Below are 24,928 nucleotides of genomic sequence, written 5' to 3' on the forward strand. Positions count from 1 at the left end.
TTCTTTTTGTTTTCTTCAGTGACCCATTGTTTTTCTGTGTTTTTTTCTTTTTTTAGTAGCATGTTGTTTAGTCTCCACGTGTTTGTGTTTTTCCCATTCTTCTTCTTGTAATTGGTTTTTTCTGTCATAGCACTGTGGTTGGGGAAAATAATGCTTGATATAATCTCTATTCTCTTAAATATATTGAGACTTGGTTGGGGGCCTTGTATGTGATCTATCCTGGGAAAATTCCATGTGCACTTGAAAAGAATATGTATTCTGCTAGTTTTGTATGGAATGTACTGAGATAGCTATTAAGTCCAACTGGTCTATTGTGTCATTTAACTACTGTGTCATTTTTTTTCCTGTCTGATTTGTTCATTGATGTATGTAGTGTTTTAAAATCCCATAATATTATTGTATTATTATCAATTTCTCCCTTTATGTCCCTTAAAATTTGCTTTATATATTTAGGTGCTTCTTTATTAGGTGCACATATGTTAACAAATGTTACCCTCTTCTTGTGTTGATCCCTTTATCATTACAAGATGCCCTTTGTTGTCTTTTGTTATAGACTTTGTTTTAAAGTCTATTTTGTCTGATATGAATATTGTTAACCAGCTTTCTTATCATTTCCATTTTCATGAAGTATTTTCTTTCATCCACTCACTTTCAGTCTGAGTGTGTCTTTAGCTGAAGTGGGTCTCTTGTAAGCAGCATATAGATGGGTCTTTTTTTTTTTTAATCCAATCAGCAGCCCTATGTCTTTGATTGCAGCATTCATTCCATTGACATTTAATGTGATTATTGATAAGTATGTATTTATTGTCATTTTGTTACTTGTTCTGGTTGTTTTTGTATTTATTCTCTTTTCTTCTTCTTTTAGTTTTGTCCCTTGTGATTTGATCATTTTCTTTAGCAGTATGCTTGTGTTCCTTTCTCTCTACTTTTTGTGTATCTATTACTAAGGAGTTCATAGATGGTGACCTATAAATATATCTACTTGTTTTAAGCTGATAGTCACTTAAGTTCAAGCACTTTCTAAAAGATCTACATTTTTTACTCTCCTTGTCCACATTTTGTGGTTTTGAGATCATATTTTATAACTTCACTTTTATCTCTTAACTGTTTATTGTACTTATAGTTGCTTTTTAAATTTTTATCTTTTATACATTGTTCTAGCTTATTTAAGTTGTTGATCCGCAGCCTTTACTATATATTTGCCTTTACTAGGGGATTTTTCTCCTTTCTTTGAAAATTTTACTGATTGCTATAGACATTTATTTCCCACTTAGAGAAGACATTAACATTTCTTTTGTGACTGGTTTAGTACTGAGTAACTCATTTAGTTTTTGCTTGCTTGACAAGTTCTTTATCTCCCCTTAAATACTGAATGATAATCTTTCTGGGTAGAGTATCTGAACTTGTAGATTTTTCCCCTTTCAGTATTTTAAATATACCAGGCCACTCCCCCGGGCCTGTGAATCTTGTAAAAAAATCAGCTGATAACCTTATAGGGGCTCCCTTATATGTGTCTTTTTGTTTTCTCTTCCAGTCTTTTTTTTTTTTAACATCTTTATTAGAGTATAATTGCTTTACAATGGTGTGTTAGTTTCTGCTCTATAACAAAGTGAATCAGCTATACATATATATATATATATATATATATATATATATATCCATATCTCTTCCCTCTTGCATCTCCCTCCCATCCACCCTCCCTATCCCACCCCTCTAGGTGGTCACAAACCACCGAGCTGATCTCCCTGTGCTATGCGGCTGCTTCCCACTAGCTATCTGTTTTATATTTGGTAGTATATATATGTCCATACCACTCTCTCACTTTGACCCAGCTTACCCTTCCCCCTCCCCATATCCTCAAGTCCATTCTTTACTAGGTCTGCGTCTTTATTTCCATCCTGCCACTAGGTTCTTCATGACCTTTTTTTTCTTTTTTAGATTCCATATATATGTGTTAGCATACTGTATTTGTTTTTCTCTTTCTAACTTCACTCCATATGACAGTCTCTAGGTCCATCCACCTCACTACAAATAACTCAGTTTCATTCCTTTTTATGGCTGAGTAATATTTCATTGTATATGTGTGCCACATCTTCTTTATTCATTCATCTGTTGATGGACACTTAGGTTGCTTCCATGTCCTGGCTATTGTAAATAGAGTTCCAATGAACATTGTGGTACATGACTCTTTTTGAATTATGGTTTTCTCAGGGTATATGCCCAGTAATGGGATTGCTGGGTTGTATGGTAATTCTATTTTTAGTTTTTTAAGGAACCTCCATACTTTTCTCCATAGTGGCTGTATCAATTTACATTCCCACCAACAGTGCAAGAGGGTTCCCTTTTGTCCACACCCTCTCCAGCATTTATTGTTTGTAGATTTTTTGATGATGCCCATTCTGACTGGTGTGAGATTATATCTCATTGTAGTTTTGATTTGCATATTTCTAATGATTAATTATGTTGAGCATTCTTTCATTGTTTACTGGCAATCTGTATATCTTTGGAGAAATGTCTATTTAGGTCTTCTGCCGATTTTTGGATTGGGTTGTTTTGGGGTTTTTTTGATATTGAGTTGCATCATCTGCTTGTAAATTTTGGAGATTAATCCTTTGTCAGTTGCTTCATTTGCAAATATTTTCTCCCATTCTGAGGTTGTCTTTTCATCTTGTTTATAGTTTCCTTTGCTGTGCAAAAGCTTCTGAGTTACATTAGGTCTCATTTGTTTATTTTTGTTTTTATTTCCATTTCTCTAGGAGGTGGGTTAAATAGGATCTTGCTGTGATGTATGTCATACAGAGTTCTTCCTATGTTTTCCTCTAAGAGCTTTATACTGTCTGGCCTTACATTTAGGTTTTTAATCCATTTTGAGTTTATTTTTATGTATGGTGTTAGGGAGTGTTCTAATTTCATTCTTTTACCTGCAACTGTCCAGTTTTCCCAGTACGACTTACTGATAAGGCTGTCTTTTCTCCGTTGTATATTCTTGCCTCCTTTATCAAAAATAAGGTGACCATATGTGTGTGGGTTTATATCTGGGCTTTCTATCCTGTTCCATTGATCTATATTTCTGTTTTTGTGCCAGTACCATACAGTCTTGATTACTATAGCTTTATAGTATACTCTGAAGTCAGGGAGCCTGATTCCTCCCGCTCCCTTTTTCTTTCTCAAGATTGCTTTGGCTATTCAGGGTCTTTTGTGTTTCCATACAAATTGTGAAATTTTTGTTCTAGTTCTGTGAAGAATGCCATTGGTAGTTTGACAGGGATTTCATTGAATCTGTAGATTGCTTTAGATAGTATAGTCATTTTCACAATGTTGATTCTTCCAATCCAAGAACATGGTATATCTCTCCATCTGTTTGTATCATCTTTAATTTCTTTCATCAGTGTCTTATATTTTTCTGAATACAGGTTTTTTGTCTCCTTAGGTAGGTTTATTGCTAGATATTTTATTCTTTTTGTTGCAGTGGTAAATGGGAGTGTTTACTTAATTTCACTTTCAGTTTTTTCATCATTAGTGTATATGAATGTGAGAGATTTCTGTGCATTAATTTGTATCCTGCTACTTTACCAAATTCATTGATTTGCTCTAGTAGTTTTCTGGTAACAACTTTAGGATTCTCTATGTATAGTATCATGTCATCTGCAAACAGTTACAGTTTTGTTTCTTCTTTCTGATTTTGATTCCTTTTGTTTCTTTTTTTTCTCTGATTGCTGTGGCTAAAACTTCCAAAACTATGTTGAATAGTAGTGGTGAGAGTGGGCAGCTTTGTCTTGTTCATGATCCTAGGGGAAATGGTTTCAATTTTTCACCATTGAGGACAATGTTGGCTTTGGGCTTGTCATATATGGCCTTTATTATGTTGAGGTACGTTCCCTCTATGCTTACTTTTTGGAGGGTTTTTATCATAAATGGGTGTTGAATTTTGTTAAAAGCTTTTCCTTCATCTATTGAGATGATCATATGCTTTTTATTTTTCAGTTTGTTAATATAGTGTATCACATTGACTGATTTACATATATTGAAGAATCCTTGCATTCCTGGGATAAACCCCACTTGATCATGCTGTATGATCCTTTTAATGTGCTCTTGGATTCTAGTTTTGTTTGCTAGTATTTATTTGAAGATTTTTGCATATATGTTCATCAGTGATATTGGCCTGTAGCTTTCTTTCTTTGTGACACCTTTGTCTGGTTTTGGTATCAGGGTGATGGTGGCCTCGTAGAATGAGTTTGGGAGTGTTCCTCCCTCTGCTATATTATGGAAGAGTTTGAGAAGGATAGGTGTTAGCTCTTCTCTAAATGTTTGATAGAATTCACCTGTGAAGCCATCTGGTTCTGGGCTTTTGTTTGTTGGAAGATTTTTTAACATAGTTTCAATTTCAGTGCTTGTGATTGGTCTGTTTATATTTTCTGTTTCTTCCTGGTTCACTCTCAGAAAGTTGTGCTTTTCTAAGAATTTGTCCATTTCTTCAGGTTGTCCATTTTATTGGCATATAGTTGTTTGTAGTAATCTCTCATGATCCTTTGTATTTCTTCATTGCCAGTTGTTCCTTCTCTTTTTTCATTTCTAATTCTATTGATTTGAGTCTTCTCCCTTTTTTCTTGATGAGTCTGGCTAATGGTTTATCAATTTTGTTTATCTTCTCAAAGAACCAGCTTTTAGTTTTATTGATATTTGCTATTGTTTCCTTCGTTTCTTTTTCATTTATATCTGATCTGAACTTTATGATTTCTTTCCTTCTGCTAACTTTGGGGTCTTTTGCTGTCTTTCAAATTCTCTCTTTAACTTTTTCCATTTTAATTATATGTCTTGGTGTGGGTCTCTTGGGTTCATCTTGTTTGGAACTCTCTTTGCTTCCTGGACCTGGATATCTGTTTCCTTCTTTACAGCCATAATTTCATGAAATACATTTTTTACCACCTTTCTCTCTCTTTTCTCTTTCTGGCCCCCCTATATTGTGAATTTCAATATGATTGATTTTGTGTCAGTGTCCTTAAAATGTTTTTTTTTTATTTGATTTTCTTTTTGCTCTTCTGATTAGGTGATTTCCATTATTCTGTCTCCCAGATCACTTATCTATTCTTCTGTGTTCTTGTCTGCTGTTAATTTCTTCCAGCATGTTTTTAATTTCCATTATACTTTTCAGCTCTGGTTCTTTTATATATTTTCTAGTCTTGGTAAAATTTTCCTTCTGTTCATATATTCTTTTCTCTAGTTCCGTTATCCTTTCTGTTACTAATACTTTGACATCTTTATCTGGTAAGTTATTGATTTCTGTTTAATTACGTACTTTTTCATGGTTTTTCCTTGTTCTTACATTTTAAGCAAATTTCTCTGTCTTCTCATTTTGCTTAACTTTCTCCTTCTCTATGAAATTAGGTGAAACAGTGACTTATCCCAGTCTTGAAAGGATGTCTTTGTGTGGGAGCATCCCTAAACATTCTATGTGTGCCTTGTGGCTTTCATGGGAGAGCTGTATCTGAAGTAAGCATGGATCATGTCTTCCCCCAGGGTTTGCTAACGGCTGTCACCTTGGTGGGAGGTCAGGCTGGAGATCGAGAGTCTAGAGGCCAGAACCAGTTGTGAGCTGAGACTTCTCCTGTGCTCAGTGGTTGTCACCTCCCTATGTGAATGGGGTTGGATCCCAGGATGCTGGAGCAGAGGCCCTGAGGGTCAGGTCTGAGCTGGTTCTGTTCCCTCTAACTGTTCCAGCAATGATACCTTTGCTCCAGAGGGGAGCAGCACTGGAGCAAGAGGGGCCATACTGGGAACTTGGCATGATCCTGGGTATATACTAGGGCATTCCTGGCATACCAGTCAGAGCTCCAGACCACTCCTGATCTGCCACCTCTGCAAATTCCAGGAATGGTCATCCTTGCCCTGCTTAGATACAGTTTCAGGTCCTAGCTGGCTCCATCCCCACTGACTGTGCATTCTCTTTAGGAACAGCAGCCTTTAGCCTAGTGGGGAAATGCACAAATGCAACCTGATCACTTCCTTCTGTTTCATTCCTACCCAACTCTGTGTGGACCTTTCTTTACAGATTTGTTTGTATAAATCTTTCTGCCAGTCTGCAGTCTGTTTTCAGTGAGAATTTCTCCACATATAGATGTATTTGTGATGCTGTTGTGGGGAGACATGAGCTCAACAACCTCCTGCTCTGCCATCTTGATTTCCTCCTTATCTTATTTGAATAACTAGCTAAAAACAGTGCTAAGTTCTACCCCTAGCACTTCCCTACCCTCTCTTTCAACACTGTGATTGCCCATGAGACTCTCTTCTGTAAGAATTCTTTCTCCACCACCTTCAGCAGAAATCTATTAGTCCTTGGAAGCCACCTGAATGATATGTGACATATTTAAAGACATAAAACTGGTTCTAGGGGCTTCCCTGGTGGGGCAGTGGTTGAGAATCTGCCTGCTAATGCAGGGAACACGGGTTTGAGCCCTGGTCTGGGAGGATCCCATATGCCACAGAGCAGCTAGGCCCATGAGCCACAACTACTGAGCCTGCATGTCTGGAGTCTGTGCTCCTCAACAAGAGAGGCCGCGATAGTGAGAGGCCCATGCACTGTTATGAAGAGTGGTCCCTGCTTGCCACAACTAGAGAAAGTCCTAGCACAGAAACGAAGACCCAACACAGCAAAAATAAATAAATTAATTAATAAACTCCTACCCCCAACATCATAAAAAAAAAAAAACTGGTTCTAGTAAGTTACCCATTGATCTTGGATGGAGGATCTTAATTTAGTTAACGTCTCTCTTTAATTAGATGCTTGGGGAGCAATGAACTGAATGTAAATGCATTCTTTGCAACCATGTACTAGGGTATATGTTTTATAGAGTGATGTGATTAACATGTGCTTTTTTTGTGAAGAGGTTGTTACTTTTTGTTTTCCTTAGTACTCAGTAGCATAAAGAGAGTCTGAAAGCAAAGAACAACACGAGCAGTTTTTCACTTTAAGGGCAACTTCCAAACAAAGTACATAGATTCATTTTACCCTTGAGTTTTATTTCATGTGGTGTCATGAAAGAATTAACACCCAGATTTGGAGAAATGTTGACAACCCAGGAGCTATCTTTTTATTTTTACAACTTATGAAGAGGTAAATGAGGGATAAAATAAACAGATTAAGGATGAGTAGAATTTTCTCCACAGGAGTCACAAGCCCTCCATGTGGTCACCTTGTGGTGTTCAGGAACATTGCCAGGTCTGCTGTTCTTCATAGTTTGCCCAAAGGAGAATGCTCATCTCCTCATTTGTTTCATCTGTTTGCACAGGCACATTCTCAGGGCTAATAATGATGAATACTGATATTAGGAGCTCCAGTTTTCATTTGAGCATGGATCTTAGTGTCCAAGTTTTACGTATTCTTGACACTTTTCTTCACAAGAAAAAATACTTTCTGATTTTATGACACAACTGTAAGCATCTTGAAAACAGCTACTTTTCTTTATACACATCTGTACTACTTGCAGTGCTTACCAAGTGCTTTGAACATGGCTGAATTAATTGCTAACCAAATTATCTTACTGTGTCAAGTTTGAAATTGTTAGACTTTTACTTCAGTTTTTGCTGAAGTTTTTGAATGTGTGTGTGTATGTGTTTAAATGTATGTTTCTTTATGTGTACTCAATAAATAAAGAATCAGATGATGACTATCTTAGATATCTTCCATTTGACTTTCCTGATCCAATTTCCACTCTTCTTCAAAATGCTCTCTATCCCAGAGGGATGCCTGTTTGAATTACATCACCATGTTCCTTCTGTGTTCCCATTAGCATCTATTTGGGTTTGGCTAATGGAGATCCTCAGCAGGAGATAGGAGACTGATCCTAGGGACTCACATGTGGACAGCTGAAGTAAGAATAGAATGTATGTGAGGGAGGATAATTAGGTCTTAGAGTGCTTTGGGGAAAGAAGAAAACCCCTTACCACTGCGTATTGCTGTTGAAATATCTTGTGAAATTTTTAAAGGTAACAACAGAGATTATCTCCTTAACCCTTGTATGTGGATCTATAAAGTAGAGGTCAATCAGTCAATGAACAAGTGTCAAATTTCCTTCCACTCTGGGTGTACCACCATGTTGAGCTGAGGTTCTAGGAGGGAAACTGAAGCAGATTCTTTCTCATACTAAATTTTGTTGGAGGTCTTAGTAAAACCCATAAAACTTTTTGAAGAAAAACTGCCCAACATTCAGTATACTATCCAAAGACTTAAAAAAAATTAATCTACATTTTGTACTTGTGTACTTTGGAGAGTTTTTTTTCCATTGTCAATCAAATGAAAATTTATTTTTTAGGTGAGTTTTAGGTGAATAAAAATATTCCTTTTGAACCCAAAGAGTATATATAATAACAAATAATAAAAACATTAAGGTCAAGAAAGAGCTTACAAACAATTCAGAAAAAAAAAATACCAAGAAAACCAAACAAGTTAGTTGAAGGATTTTCTTCTATAAGACAGATCAGAAATGAGAAAGGAGCCGAGGCAATCAGAAGCAGAAGTTTTGTGATAATGGTGACAAGGAGAATAGGTGAGGGTTTTATGAATTGGCCAAAGATTCTTAAGACTCATGAGTCTAGCACAAGGCTGGAAAATGCACTGAAAGAATTTGTATCCTCCCTCCAATTACTTAGTAGCACCCCACACACAGTAGGTGCCCAATACAAATACAGTAGGTGTTTGTTAAATGTCAAAAATGCTAAATTTGCCTGCATGAGGTTCAAATGTTCAGTGCCTGGCAGCAGAATGAGCTGTCCAATGGCAATCTCTTCAGCTGAGCTCTGACCCCCTACTAGTTCTAGGTGAGAATGTGCTATTATTCAGATCAAGATGGATCACAGGACCTAGTGAGTTTCTCAGTATGCCAAGAACCTGGCATATTAGTTCTGCATATTAAGGACTTGTATAATATTTCCCACATTTACCTATCACTTAAAACTTCTGTCATGCTGTAAAACTAGGAAGAGTACACATCTTCCTCCAGTATCTCAGTTCCCACTGGGCTAGGATCAGAGAGAAAAAAGAATAACAGTGTGAGAATGATGCTTAAGACAGAAATCAGGATGGAAGGGGAGAGGAGAAACCAGTTCATCCTGGTTTAAAGATTTCTTTAACATCTAATTTCCTTCTTACCTGCAGGCAGTTTTCCGAAGGTGCACATTTAACTTCTAGGATAAATATGAAACTTGAAACTTGAAACCACTGGCACTCTGGCATAAATTAAATAAGGGGAAAATGGAGAGTGATTTGTTTTTCTCCTGGAATAAGACCCCAGTACTCCTCCAAGGCTGTGTGAAAGGCTGAGGAATCTGTGGTACAAAGAATTTAATTAGCTGACAGCATGTGGGGTGAATTACATTTGATCTCTGTTCAAGATGCTTGTATAAAAAAGGAATTGCTTCATTATTTAAAGGATGATGGATGGAGGAGGATGATATCTTGAGAATTTATTAATTTAAAACAGTGATCACAATACTGTTCTGAAAAGTAGAATATAACATGAAGAACGTTGTAGAGAAAGTATGTAGGTGTCCCCAGCCTCTGGGGTTTCTTTGTACCTTTGCCCTTCTCGCTTGTTGTGAAGCTAACATCTCTCCATCAAACAGCTACATAACTTTTGGCCCTTGTCATCTTTTGCCAGCAAGAATGTGATAGTCTCTTAATTGGTCTCTCTGCCTTGGGTTTTATCTTCTTCCTTCTTCTGTCTACCAATCTACAGCCAGAGTGTTCCACCAATAATGATAATGTGACTGGGCTCTTCCTTATTTGAAAACCTTTCAATGCTGCCGCACAAGATAAACTACAAGATTCACATGGACTTGAAATGCCTTGGCTGACTCTCAGCATCATCATCCTCTACTCTCTGTCTTGCACATTATGCCTCAGTAGCACCTGATTACTGAAAAGTCCGTGATGAAATCACACTTTTTCTCTCCAAATTTCTGCTTATGCCATCTCATATCCAAGGATGTCCTTTTCCTCTCTCTTGATCTTCCCCAGTTTTTGTATTTGTTCTTTAAGTAAACTAAGTCATTACTTCTTCCCACCTTCCCACCTTCCTCCTGTCTGCATGAGCTGCCCCTCATTGATGCCTCCATATGATCCTGTAAGTAGTCTATCAAAGCAGTTCTCCCACTATCTTATAAGTGTCTATGAAAAATTCCCCATTAGATGGTGAGTTCATTAAGAACAGGCCCTATGTTTATTCAGCCTCCAGCCTCTAGTACAGGACATAACAGGTGCTCATTAAATGTTTGTTCAATGAATGAGTGAATGAAAATGTTTTCTTCTATTGGTTCAACAATATTATATATAGTACAAGTAACATTTTACCAAATATTCAAGTGAGGCAGGTGTAAATAAATCACACACTCACACATGACTAACATTTGTGGAGTGAAATGCCACAAAAAATTAAATTGCCGAGAAAGAGACTTGGACACATGTGCTATCCAATGTAATTGCATGTATGTAACATTTCACTTAATTGTAGCTATCATCCAGAATGTGTCTTTGTCCTACCTATATTACGGTTTAGAGAACCTGGCCACTTATCTAGTCACATTTAAAGGAGAGGAAGGTACCTTGTCCAAAGAGATGTGACTCTAGCTCTGAGCTTCTCAAACACTATTATACATCTATATCTTGGCTATTGTAAATAATGTCACTATGAATATTGGGGTGCATGTATCTTTTTGAATTAGTATTGGATGGACCTAGAGGGTATTATGCTTAGTGAAATAAGTAAGACAGAGAAAGACAAATACTGTATGTGATCACTTATATGTGGAATCTAAAAAATAAAATAAAAACTAGCAAATATAACAAAAGAGTAGACTCACAGATACAGAGAACAAATTAGTGGTTACCCATGGAGAGAGGGAAAGGGAGAGGGACAATATAGGGGTAGGGGATTGAGAGGCACAAATTAGTATGTATAAAGTAAGCTACAGGAATATATTGTACAGCACAGGAAATATAACCATTATTTTTAAATAACTTTAAATGGAATATATTCTGTAAAAATACTGAATCACTCTGTTGTACACCTGAAACTAACAATATTGTAAGTCAACAATACTTCAATTAAAAAACCCCCACCACTTTGCAAATACCCAAATAATGCTGATGCTACTGGTTCTTGGCCCTCACTTTGTGTGGCAAGGATAGAGAGCACCTCAACTCCATGTAGAGTAAAATGGCGTGCAGGGAATTTAATGTCAAAGTATTTTATTTTTGTGCACATAACTAACCTGAGAGTTTCTACCACTTTGTGTTTATATCTAAGTAGATTTCAGCTGATATTGTTGACCCATAGTTTAATGATCAAGTATTTTTCATGATCAAATTGAGTTCTGAATATTGCAAGTGTTTTTCTCATAACAACTTCAGAAATTTTCATTTTCTTATTTTTATTGTTTTTATGTTATATTATTTCGCATTGCTTAATTTTTTTGGTACCAAGCCAGGTTTTTGAGTCACATAGGAGGCCTCTCTAGATTTACAAACCATATAGATGAATCAAAATAGCAGCGTTTTGGGAAAGGTCCTATTCAGTATAGAAACTTGGGAGGAAATGACCAAAATGTGATCATATTCCAGATCATAAAGGAAAGGGGAATTCAATGAGATTAAAATAAATTAACCTGAGGAAATCTAAACCAGATCCAGATAAATCAAAATGAAAAGAAACTATTGGAAAAGAAGTCTAAGAAGAAAATAAAATACAAATGTTTAGAAGGTGTCTGTTCTAAGATAAAAATACTCAAAATTATATATGTGAGGAGAAGAGCCAAGCAAAAGAATAAGACAAAAATTAGGCTAACCCTCAAATCTGACAGAATTTAAAACCAAAGAGAATAACCTTATAAAATAGGTGTGCCACCACCATCAGGCACAAAAGGCTTTCTAAGTGCATTATCTATCTTATCTTACTTAATTTTCTCAACAACCCCATGGGGTAGGCCCTTTTATTAAAGCCATATGACTAGAAAGGAATAAAATTACAATGCTATTTAACAAGCTCTTAGGAACTAAGTGGTACAATAACCTACTTTTTAAAATATAGCCCTTTCTGAGATTCTGTAATAAAAATAAGAATTACTCATTTCGTTAACATTTATTGGGCAAGTAATAAGAAGGCATATGTGAAAGGATATTACATATATTATTTAATTTTAATAACAAGCCTATGAGTTAGGAGCTACTATTGTTTTAATTTTACTGATGAGGGAATTGAGATTTAGTGAGGTTACATAACTATCCAAAATCATCCAACTGGTAAGAAACAGAACCAGGACTCAAAGTTTTCCTGACAGCAGTTGGTTTGTTTCCAGTTTTGTAATATTTTTTTAAAAGGCTGTATCCTTATGCACATCCTGGTGAACAAAAGTTCCTTTAGGTATATAAGTTATTTTGATAGAGCATAAGAAATATACATGTTCAACTCTGCTATGAAATGCCAATCCACATTTCACAGAAATTATACAATTTACACTCCCTTCAAAAGTGAATCAGAGTTCTACATTCTTGCCAATACTTGATATATTCTGACAGTTTAATTTTTGCTAATTTTGTGGTTTTACTTGTCTCTCCTCTGGTTAATAATGAGATTGAATATTTTCAAATGTTTTTAGATCATTTATGAGGTTCCTATTGGTTCTATGTGCCCCATTTTTCTACTGGGGTTTCTTTTTCTTTTTGATTCACAGTGTTTATACATACTATACACTAATTATGTGTTGTTTATATGTATTGCAAATATCTTCAAGTTTGTAGCATTTTTATTCATTCTCTAAATGGTCTCTTTTAACAAAGAGAAATTGTTGAATGTTTTCTTTTTGCATTTCCCTACTCACTGACTTATTTCCTGAGATCACCTCCCAAGTAAATAATGTCCCCAAATTCTTGGTTCAGGTTTGGTTTTGGCTATAATCCAAACTGTCCTACAAAGCATACCCTCAGGATAAGATCTAAAACTAGATCACTTGCTAGTCATATGGTGGAAGGTCTCTGTTACTGGTAGTAAGTAGGGTGACGATGATCATTTGTTTGCTGCAGCATCATACTTACTAAGACTCTTGACTATGACTTACTGGGAAGAAGCACAGGTGAAGGAGAAAAGGCTGGCTTGTATATAGTTCCAGCATTTGAAATATATGTGGGTAATGTTGATCAGTATAATGAAGTTGGCTGGACTTTGTTAACTATCTTGGAAGCATAAAAAAAAAGAGAAGTTCGTGTCACTCAAACATTAACTTAGGGATTGTTGTTAGAGGCAGATGGCCTCTGTTGAATATTTAAAGAGACCCTCATGTCCTGCAGGTCGAGGGCAGAATGTACTGAAAATCGGGATTAATATTAGATTGCACAGATGGCAAGAGTTAAGAAGAAGATGAATTAATAGCCATGACAAATCTCCTATGCTAAAAACAGTATCCTGATAAAGAGGAGATAGGACCGTGAATTCTGGGGTGGAGATACTTGAAAATCCTGAGCTCCTAGATTGCTCTAAACCCTATGGGCCAGCAGAAGAAGCCGCCTACCTCTTTGTGAGAGTAGATCAGACTTAAATGGCTTAGAAACCATGAAAACGCAGTGATTCACAAGATGAGCTTGTTCTCCTTAATACAAAACAATTAAATAAAATCAATATAATACAATAAAATCAATGTCTCACCTCATTGATTGTATTTAGACTCTTGGAGCCAGTCCTGATTCACTGCTGGAATGATACCTTGCAGCTTGGAAATGATGCTTCCATAGATCCTAGAATTCCTTTCAGGGAGTTAACAAGGTTAAATTATTTTCATAATAATACTAAGATTAATTTTAAATATTCTGTTTTGTCGACATTTCCACTGATAGTTCCAAAGCAATAGTGTATCAAATTGCTGGTGTCTTAGCAAAAATCAAGGTAGTGGCACCAAACTGTTCTAGAATTCTCCACTCCCAACTTTAAAAATCAGTTTCCCAAGAGATGCTCTTGATGAAGCAATCAAAATTATTAATCTTAAAAATCTTGATACTAGAGTACATGTCTTTTAAATACTCTATGTGACAAAATAGTAAGTATGCATAGAGCTTTTGTTGCATACCAAAGTATGATCATTATATCAAGGAAAAGCACTTCTGCAATTATTTCACTTGAAAGCTGAACAAGCCTCTTTAAGGGAACAGCGTTTTTCCTTGAAATAACTGACAGGCAAAAGATAGTTATTCAGACTTTGTTATTTTGCAGTCATTTTCTCAAAAATTAACTAAGTAAGCCTGCCATTTCAAAGAAAACAATTGACTGTATTTGTTGCCAGTTATGAAATTTTAAGTTTAAAGCAAAAGTTATAATTGTGGGAAACTTGTTATATTACATCTTGATCTTGAACACTTCCCAATACTTCAAGACTTTTTGAGGAGATCAGGGATTTCATTAAAGAATGTGATTTTATTAATATTGTATAATTAAATGAGTAAACATTTAGAAGATCTGCTTAACTCATTGAACTAATATTTTCTAAATGGGTCAATGTATGATGTTTCAAGGTCATGTATGACAAAGATTTATTTAAAAGTTCACAGTGAGCCAATGAATTTTAATGTAACAGAGGATGAAAAGTTCTTGGAAATTATTTCAAATTCCACATCACAACTATATTTTAAGAAACTACTGCTTGTCAAGTTTTAGTGTAGTACTAAAGGATATTCACAACTATCCAAAAAGGCCATTATACTCTTCCTCCCTGTTCAAACTACATATTTTGTGAAGCTGGATTTTCTGTATACGCTTCAACCAAAACAATATATTACTACAGGTTGAACCCCAAAGCATAAAATGTAGCTATCTTCTACTGAGTCAGATATCAAAAAGATGTAAAAATAATTCCACTATCCTCACTACTTTTTTTTTAAAAGTGCTTCATCACTCCCCTCCTTTGGGGTAAAAGTCCTAGTGTAGGGAAGAAAAAAACACTTCAAAGGGAACAGAGCCATTTAGAGCCGGACCCTCAGGGCTTGTGCTCCAGGAACTCGGGAGCAGATCCTGCCCCTGATGGAGTGGTAATGGCCACTGAGCAGAGAGGAACTCCCAGCTCACACCCTGCACAGGCTCTAGCTCCTCCATCTCCAGCCACACCCCCAACCAAGGTGATAGCTGCCAGCATACCATACAGAAAGAAGTGACTGGCATCAACATTAAATCCAGCCCTCCCACCAAAGGCATTGGGGGCACACAGTCTGCATAGGGACACTCCCATGTAAGAACATGCCTTCAAGACCGTAATAGGTAAATGTTTCACCTAAACTCATAGAAGCAGAAAAAGTTAATTAAAATGAAGAGGCACTAATTCAATTGAAAGAGCAAGAGAAAACCCCTGAAAAAATAAATAATGAAACAAACAATTTACCAGATAAACAATTTTAAACATTGGTAATAAAAATGCTAACTGAATTAGGGAAGAGAATTGATCTAAACACAGATCATTTTAACAAGGAACTAGAAAAGATAAAAAAATACCCAATCAAAAATAGATAAATCAGTATGTGAATTTAAAAACACTCTATAAGAAATAAATAGCAGACTAAGACACAGAAGAACACGTAAGTGATCTGGAAAATGGAATTATGGAAATCACCCATCATAACAGCAGACAGAAAAATTTTTTAAAAAAGTAATATATGATTTTTAATTTTTTAAGGAACCTCCACATCTCTGGGAAAACATTAAATGTGCCAACATTTGCATTATGGAGGTTCCAGACAGAGGAAAGAGAAGGAGATTGAAAATGTATTTGAATAAATTATGTCTGAAAACTTCCTAAACCTAAAGAAGTAAACAGATAGCCAGGTACAGGAAGCACAGAGAGTTCCAAACAAGATGAGCCCACACACATGCATACCAAGACATATAATAATTAAAATGGTAAAAGTTAAAGATAGAGAATTCTAAAGCCAGCAAGAGAAAAACAAAGAGTCAGATATAAGGGAATCCCCATAAGGCTATTAGCTGATTTCTCTGCAGAAACTTTGCAGGCCAGAAGGGGGTGGCATAATATATTCAACACACTGAAAGGGAAATACCTGCAACCTAGGATACTCTAACCAGAAACATTATCATTTAGAATAGGAGAGATAAAGAACTTCTCAGACAAGCAAAAACTAAAAGAATTCATCAATACTAAACCTACCCTAAAATAAATGTTGAAGGGTCTTTTTTTAATGGAAAAAAATAAGAATCTGTAGGAAAGGGAAAATCCCATCAGAAAAGGCAGATATATGTTAAGGATTGAAGATCACTTAAATAATCCAGTAAGTAGATTAAAAGACAAAAAAATATAAAAACAACTATAACTATAATAAACAGTTAAGGAATAAGCATGAAGAAGTAAAATAGGAAATCAAAAACAAAATGTGGGTGAGGGGAATAAAAAATATATCTTTTAGTATGTGTTTGAACTTAAATGACTATCAGTTTAAATCAAGTATATATAATTGTGGGTCAACATATGAACCCCATGGTAACCACAAATCAAAAACCTACGAAAGATACATCAAAGCCAAAAGCAAAGAACCCAATACTACTGAAGAAAATCATCAAACCAAGATGGGAGAAACAAAAAGAAGAAACATAGAAAAACTACAAAAACAACTGGAAAACAAGTAATAAAATGGCAATAAGTATGTATCTATCAATAATTACTTTAAATGTCAATGGACTAAATACTCCAATCAAACACATAGGGTGGCTGATTGGACAAAATAACAAGACGCTTTAATATGCTGCCTACAAGAGACTCACTTCAGGGCTAAAAACACACACAGACTGAAAGTGAGGGGATGGTAAAAGATATTTCAAACAAACAGAAATGAGAAGAAAAATATGGGTAGCAATACTCATATCAGACAAAATAGACTTTAAACAAAGGCTATAAAAAAAGACAAGGGCATTATATAATGATAAAAGGACCAATACAAGAAGAGGATATCATACTTGTTAACATATACACATCCCAAACAGGAGCAATTAAATATATAAAGCAAATACTAAAAAACATAAAAGGAGAAATTGACAATAATACAATAATAGTAGGGGACTTTTACATCCCACTAACATCAGTGGACAAATCAGACAGAAAAATGCAGTAAGTGGAAAACAAAATATCTCAAGACAAATGAAATGGAAACAACTTTCCAAAATCTATGGGATGCAGGAAAAGTAGTTCTGAGAGCGAAGTTTGCATCAGTACAGACCTTCCTCAAGAAAAAAGAAAAATCTCAAACAACTTAACATACCACCTACAAGAAATAGAAAAAGAAGAACAAAGTCCAAAGTCAGCACAAGGAAGGAAATAATAAAGATCAGAGAGGAAAAAATAAAATAGAGATTAACAACAACAACAAAAAGGTCCCTGAAACCAACAGCTGGTTTTTTGAAATGATAATCAAAATTGATAAACCTTTAGCCAAGATCACCAAGAAGAAAGAGAGAGGACCTAAATAAAATAAGAAATGAGGAGAAATAACAACTGATACCACAGAGATTAAAAAATCATAAGAGAATACTATGAAGTTATATGACAACAAATTTTACAACCTAGAGAAATGGACAAATTTCTAGAAATATACAGCCTGCCAAGAATGAATCAAGAGGAAACAGACAATTTGAACAGACCAATCAGTAAAAGTGAAATTAAATTTGTAGTGTGAAAACTCCCAGCAAACAAAAGTCTAGAACCAGACAGATTCACAGGGGAATTCTACCAAACATATAAAGAAGAGCTAATACTTATCCTTCTTAAACTATTCCAAAAAACTGAAAAGGATGAAACATTCCCAAATCTATTCTACTAGGCCACAATTACCCTGATACAAAAACTAGTCAAAGACACTACAAAAAAAGAAAATTACAGGCTAATATCTTTGATGAATATAGATGTAAAAATCTTCAACAAAATATTAGCAAGCTGAATCCAAGAATATGTAAAAAGGATCATACACAGTGAAAAAGTTGGATTTATTCCAGGGTCACAAGGATGCTTCAACATTCACAAATCAATCAATGTAATACACCACATTAACAAAAGGAAGGATAAAAATCACATGGTCATCTCAATAGATGCAGAAAAAGCATTTGACAAAATTCAACATTCATTCATCAAAAAACTCACATAAAAGTGGGTTTGAAGGGAACATATCTAAACATAATAAAGACATTTACAACAACCAAGAGCCAACATCACACTCAATGGTGAAAAGCTAAATGCCTTCCTGCTAAATTCAAGAACAAAACAAGAATGCCCACTCTCACCACTTCTATTTAACACAGTATTGGAAGTTCTAGCCACAGCAACCAGACAAGAAAAATAAACAAAGGTATCCAAATTGGAAGGGAACAGGTAAATCTATCACTATTTGCAGGTGACATGATACCTTATCTAGAAAAACACAAAGTCACCAACCCCAAAATATTAGAACTAATATATGAATTCATCAAGATTGCAGGATACAAGATTAATATACAGAAATCTGTTGCATTTCTATACACTAATAATTAAATACCAGAAAGAGAAAGTTAAAAAAAGTTCTGTTTAAAATCACATCAAAAACAATAAAATACCTAGGTATAAACTTAACCACAGAGGTGAAAGACCTATACTATGAAAACTGTAAAATACTGGTGAAGGAAAGTGAAGATGATACAAAGAAATGGAAAGATACCTAGTGGCTTGGATTTGAAAAATTAATATTATTAAAATGTTCATACTATCCAAAGCAATCTACAGATTTAATACAATCCCTATCAAAACATGTTTTTCACAGAACTGCAACAAATAATCCTAAAATTCATATGGAACCACAAAAGACCCCTCATTACCAAAGAAATCTTGAGAAAAAAGAACTAAGTTGCAGGTATCACCCTCCCTGACTTCAATCTATACTACGAAGACACAGTAAGCAAAACAGTGTGGTACTGGCACAAAAACAGACATAGAGCAATGGAACAGAATAGAGAGCCCATAAATAAACTCATACACCTATGATCAAATAATCCATTGATAAAGAGACAAGAACATACAATGGAGAAAAGACAGTTCCTTCAACACGTGGTGTTGGAAAAATTGGGCAGCCACATGTAAAACATTGAGATTAGAACATTTCCTATATATGCATTTCCTATATTCTTATATAAAAGAATAAACTCAAAATGTTTTAAAGACCTAACTGTAAGACCTGAAGCCATAAAACTGGAGAAAAAGAAATCCTTGAATGCTGTTCATGGGAATGTAAATTGTTGCAGCCACTATGAAAAGAGTATGGAGGTTCCTCAAAAAACTAAAAATAGAGTTGCCATATGATCCAGCAATTCTGCTCCAAGGTGTATGTCTTGAAAAGATGGAAACACTAATTCAAAAAGATACATGCACCCCTACGTTATAGCAGCACTATTTACAGTAGCCAAGGCATGGAAGCAACCCAAGTGCTCATCAAGGGATGATTGAATTAAAAAGGTGTGGTATAGATATACAATGAAATATTACTCAGCCACAAAAAAAGAATAAAATTCTGCCATTGGCAGCAATGTTAATAGACCTAGAGAATAGTATGCTCAGTGGATGTCAGACAAAGACAAATACTATATGATGTAACTTATATGTGGAATGCAAAAAATAATACAAATGAATGTGTATGTAAAACAGAACCAGATTCACAGATGTAGAAAACAAGTTTCTGGTTACCAAAGGGGAGAGGGTAGAAGAGAGGGAGAAATTAAGGATTGGAACTAACAGATATAAACTATTACGTAGGGCTTCCCTGGTGGTGCAGTGGTTAAGAATACACCTGCCAATGCAGGGAACACGGATTCAAGCCCTGGTCTGGGAGGATCCCACATGATGCGGAGCAACAAAGCCCATGCACCACAGCTACTGAGCCTGCGCTCTATAGCCTGTGAGCCACAACTACTGAGCCCGCATGCCACAGCTAATGAAGCCTGTGCACCTAGAGTCCGTGCTCCGCAACAAGAGAAGCCACTGCAATGAGAAGCCTGTGCACTGCAACTAGAGAAAGCCCTCATGCAGCAATGAAGACCCAATACAGCCAAAAATAAAATAAAATAAAAAACAAGCAAACTATGTATAAGACAAGTAAGCAACAAGGGCATATTGCATGGCACAGGAAATTATAGCCAATATCTTATAGTAACTGATAATGGAGTATAATCTGCAAAAATACTGAATCACTATGCTGTACACCTAAAACTAATATAATATAGTAATTCAGCTATACTTCAGTAATAAGCTAACAAGCCCTCTGTATGCTGTAGTGGGTGATAGGAGACATCATTATTGAACTGGGCTCTCTAGTGTCATAGGGATGATAGAATTCCATAATAGCAGAGTCCAAATGGTGACACGTAATAATCAGAGGAACAGTGGAGATAATTACCTAATGGTCATCATGAATGAAATGGCAACCAGAGGCCTTGATTCACTGGGATCTTCACTGTGGCTAAGAGCCCGTGGTATTTGCAGGTGGAAAATATATAGGAAGATGATGAAATTATTTATTATGGAATTTTAAAAAAGATTTCAAGATAGAAAGCAGAAGGCTGCTGTCAGTGGTTCAATGTAAAATCACAAACCCTCACCCAATTTCCAGACTTGAGCCAATTCTCAGACTCAGGGTCCACCCACTGAAGGACAGGTCAGACACTTCTAAGGGAGGACCCTACATTCCTACTGAAAGTATGTACAAAATATTCCCCCAATACTTCCTCAAAAAGGTCTATGTCCATTAACTCAGGTAACTATATACTGGGGAAAGGGGAGTGCTCAGAGCTTTTGTGGGCTATTGAATATAGTGTCTGAGGTGACAGGAATACCAAGGTGCAAAAATGCCAAACTTGCCCCCATTATGGTGGGGCAGCATGGAGATCAAGTGATAAATGGAGTCCTAGACCAAGTATATATAAGTATCTCACAGAGGGTCCATTGGATCTGCAGACTACTCTGAGTTCACTTCTCTAGTCCCTGCATGGAATAAATATACTTAGCATCTAACGAAACTCTTCATTTTCCAACCTGTGGAGTTAGAGCCTTTATAATAGAAAAGGCCAAATTGAAACAATCGAAACTGCACTCCCCTAGCCAAAATATTAAATTGTAAGTAATATCATAACCCAGCTGAAACTTCAGAGAATTGAAGATTTAAAGGATAAGGGATGATAGTCCCCAACGTGTCTCTCTTTAATTCACTAGTATGGCTCTGCAAAAAACCAGATGGACATGGCAGATGGTGATAGACTGCAGTAAATTTAGAAAATGGTAACCCCAATCATAGATGCTGTGCTGAAGATCGTATCTTTGCTAGAGCAGATGAACTCAGCCTCTGATTTGTAGTAGCTATTGATTTCTTTAATGTGTTCATTTCAATACTCATCAGGAAAGAGAATCAAAAACAGTTTGCACTTACCTGGGATAGATGGCAATATATTTGCACCATCTTGCCATATGGTTCTCCTAGCCCTCCTCCTATCTGCCATAATATAATACAAAGACACCTAGATCATCTCAATACCCTATAGGTCATTACACTGGTCCATTATATTGGTGACATGTTAAAATTAGACCTAGTGATCATGAAAGCAGCATGTGTTCTAGATGGCCTGGTAAGATACATGTATGCCAGAAGATGGGAAGTAATTCCCAAGAGATTCAGGGAGACTGTTGAAGAGTTGAGAGATCTTGTGGCAGTCATGAATGTACCATTCAGGTCTCCTTTAAGAGAACTGGCTGCAGGAAGCATAATTGCCTGAGAATCTCAGCCGCTACCACTGGGAACCACCACTGCTTTTGTGCCAATATCATGTTTCCCCCACATTTTTCCTAGTCAATAATTGAGAACTGTGGAGGTATAAATGCTGACCCATTCCTATGGTATGTGGGCTGACTGCTCTAATGGGTAACTTTGACTCATGACTTATATAAGCCTGGCAGCCACAATTTTCTTAGAACTGTGCTTCAGTCTAATAGTTTTCCTTCCCAGTCCTCCTCCATTTCCCTTCTTTTATCACAGATGTCAGACTTGCATCATGGTCTGAAGGCCTGCACTGCCCACTCCAGCTTATTCCCCTTTACCTTCCACTAATATTCCCTCCCCCAAGTAAATCTCTTGCATACCTAATCCAGTTGTAGTGTTTGCTTCTAGGAGGACCTGAGCTAACACAGGGTCCAAAGATCTGGAGCATACTAGGACATATTCTTCAATCTAAAGGACAATTTATTGCAACTTGTACTTCCTACCACTCTAAAAGGAGTGTATATTTTGTAGGATTCTTTGGATTTTAAGAGAGTATATACCACACATGGGAATGATCTTCCAAATCATGCCAAATGAAGTAGAATGCTGCCAGTTTTGAGTGTAGCCCCAAGCAACCACTGAGTGTCCACCCACCAGAGTTATTATAAGCTGAGTATTGTCAGGTCCATTAAGTCTTAAGATTGACTTAGAGCAAAAGCAATCTAGTATATGATGACAACAGGACATTTGGAGTCCTAAGGGAAAAAATAAGTTACACAAAGATGTAATCCAAACCCCACTGTTGCATGGGTGTCTTCCTTCAGCTTAGACTTATGGTCTCATTGGGGTTTCCTAATGGCCAGCTGATATACGAAGAAAAAAACCTGGATCACTTATAGATGGGTTGGCTCTATATATTTGTCCTAGTTTAAACTGGACATCTGCTATACTGCAGTTTCATTCAGGGCATGGCTGGCAAAACAGTTGTGTAGGGGAATCATTATGGGCAGAAACTTAAGTACTGGAGTTGATTTTCACTTTATGTGAAGGGATAAGTGTTAAGAGCTAAGGACTCTTGGATAGAAAGTTCTACAAGGACAGAAAGTCCTTGGACAGAGAGGCTACATGGACTCTTGGACAGGAAAAAAAATGGATTAGCTACATGGTCAGGGTCTAGAAAGAACAAGATTAGAAAATCAAAGACAAGGAATTCTACGGAAGAAGGATGTCAAAGAAGGATGTGGATACTCCAAAAAGAGTAAGCACAGAGTGTGAGGATTTTTTAGGTTAATGGCTACCAGATAATGCAGAGGAGGCATTGAAAAATAAGGTAAAAAGTGTGACCCATCCAGTAGAGATCAGTCAACCTCTATCTTTGGCCACCCACAATGGGATGATGAATGGAATAGTTAAGGTGGTAAGGATAAAAGGTAGTACACGGATTCATCAGTATGGACACCCTCTCGCCAAGGCTAACATAGATATTGTCACTATTGAATATCCAACTTGTAAGCAGTAAAACATATGTTGACCTCTCAATATGATGCCATCTTTTGAGGAGAAAAAGTTAGCCACTTGATTACATCTGAACCTTTCCACTCTGGAGATTGCAGTAATTTATCCCAATTGGAATTTGTATGTGTTCTGGGTGAGTTTGTATTCCCTGCTCATAGCAGCTCCATCAGTATCTGAGGACTCACATAGTTTCTAATTTATTCATAAGGAATCTTATACAAGATAGTTTCAGAAAAAGGAGCCATTTTATATCAAAGGAGATGGAATAATCATACTAGCACAAGATCCTCTATCTATCCACTATGTTAGATGGGTATATCTATGATATGCCATATCACCTGGAAGCTGCAACCCTGATAAAATTTTATAGTGGCTCTTTTAATACTCAGTTAAGGTACTAGCTTGGGGATAACACTCTGCAAGTTTAGAGTGTTATCCTTTAAAGTGTGGTATATATGATAAACCAGTTGCCTTTTTATTTTCTGTGTCCCAAATATTTAGATTATATGGGTCCAGAAACCATAGGTTATAAATAGGATTAATCTTCCTTACCATCAGTCCATGTGATCCAGTTGGCAAATTTGTAATTTCCATACTCACAACTTTAGGCTCCTTTAGATTAGAGGTCCTGGTTCCCATGGGTGTAATATTTCTACTATTCAAATATTTCAAATATTTAATTGAATCTAAAGAATGACCACCATCTGATCATTGTGGGCTCCTTTTGCCAGTGGACCAACAGGCAAAAACAAAGAAGAGTTCCCATACTGGCTAGAGCAATACAGCCAGTGAATATAAATGAGGAGCTGAGATTGCTTGAGATTGTCCCCTTATATTAGGGACAGAGAGAAACATGCTTCGAATGCCGAGGGTTCTCTCGTGTACCTCTTGGATCTTGCATGCTTGTTGATAACAGCAAATAGATATGATTAAGCAGAGGTTCAGGCCTTCTGGGGATAAAGATCTGTTTCACTCCACTGAGCAAGCAACCTATAAAAGTAGAAATCCTGGATGAGGGTAAGGGAAGGGGAGATATGAATATTAATTTCATCCTCAAGTTTGACTGAACAAGAGCGACTACTCTGTTTCACTGAATTCCTGTTTTAGGGTGTTTTTTTTTTTTTGAGGTTGTGAAAGGCTAATACCTTTAAGAACCAGAGATAGGACATGGTGAACTTAAAGTGGGGCAGAAGGAGCTCTGAATGATACACATGATGAAAGGTAATGTTGTTGGAGCCCTGCTCATACCATTGTTCCTACCCCAGAGGTCATTTGCAGCTTGGTTGGACAATTTCTATACATACAAACAATGGCATACCTCAGACACCTGCATCTCTATGCCTGAGATTTTTCTCTGGTTGTGGGGACATATTTATCCTATAAACACAGGCAGGACAGAAATTCCAGAGAGGTAATACTAGCTGTATTTAGTTCTAAAGATAGCCACAAATTCTTTGACACTCCTCCCATCAAGAGGTGGGGTTTCTTCCACCTCCCTTGTATCTGGGCTGGCTTTGGTGACTTGCTTGAAGTACATGTGATGCGGCATGCTTTCTGAGGCTAGGTTAGAATTTAACATGAAGATTCTACCTTTTTTCTTATTCTTGGGAC

This window comes from Globicephala melas, chromosome 2 (genome assembly GCF_963455315.2).
Source record: "Globicephala melas chromosome 2, mGloMel1.2, whole genome shotgun sequence".
NCBI lineage: Eukaryota > Metazoa > Chordata > Mammalia > Artiodactyla > Delphinidae > Globicephala > Globicephala melas.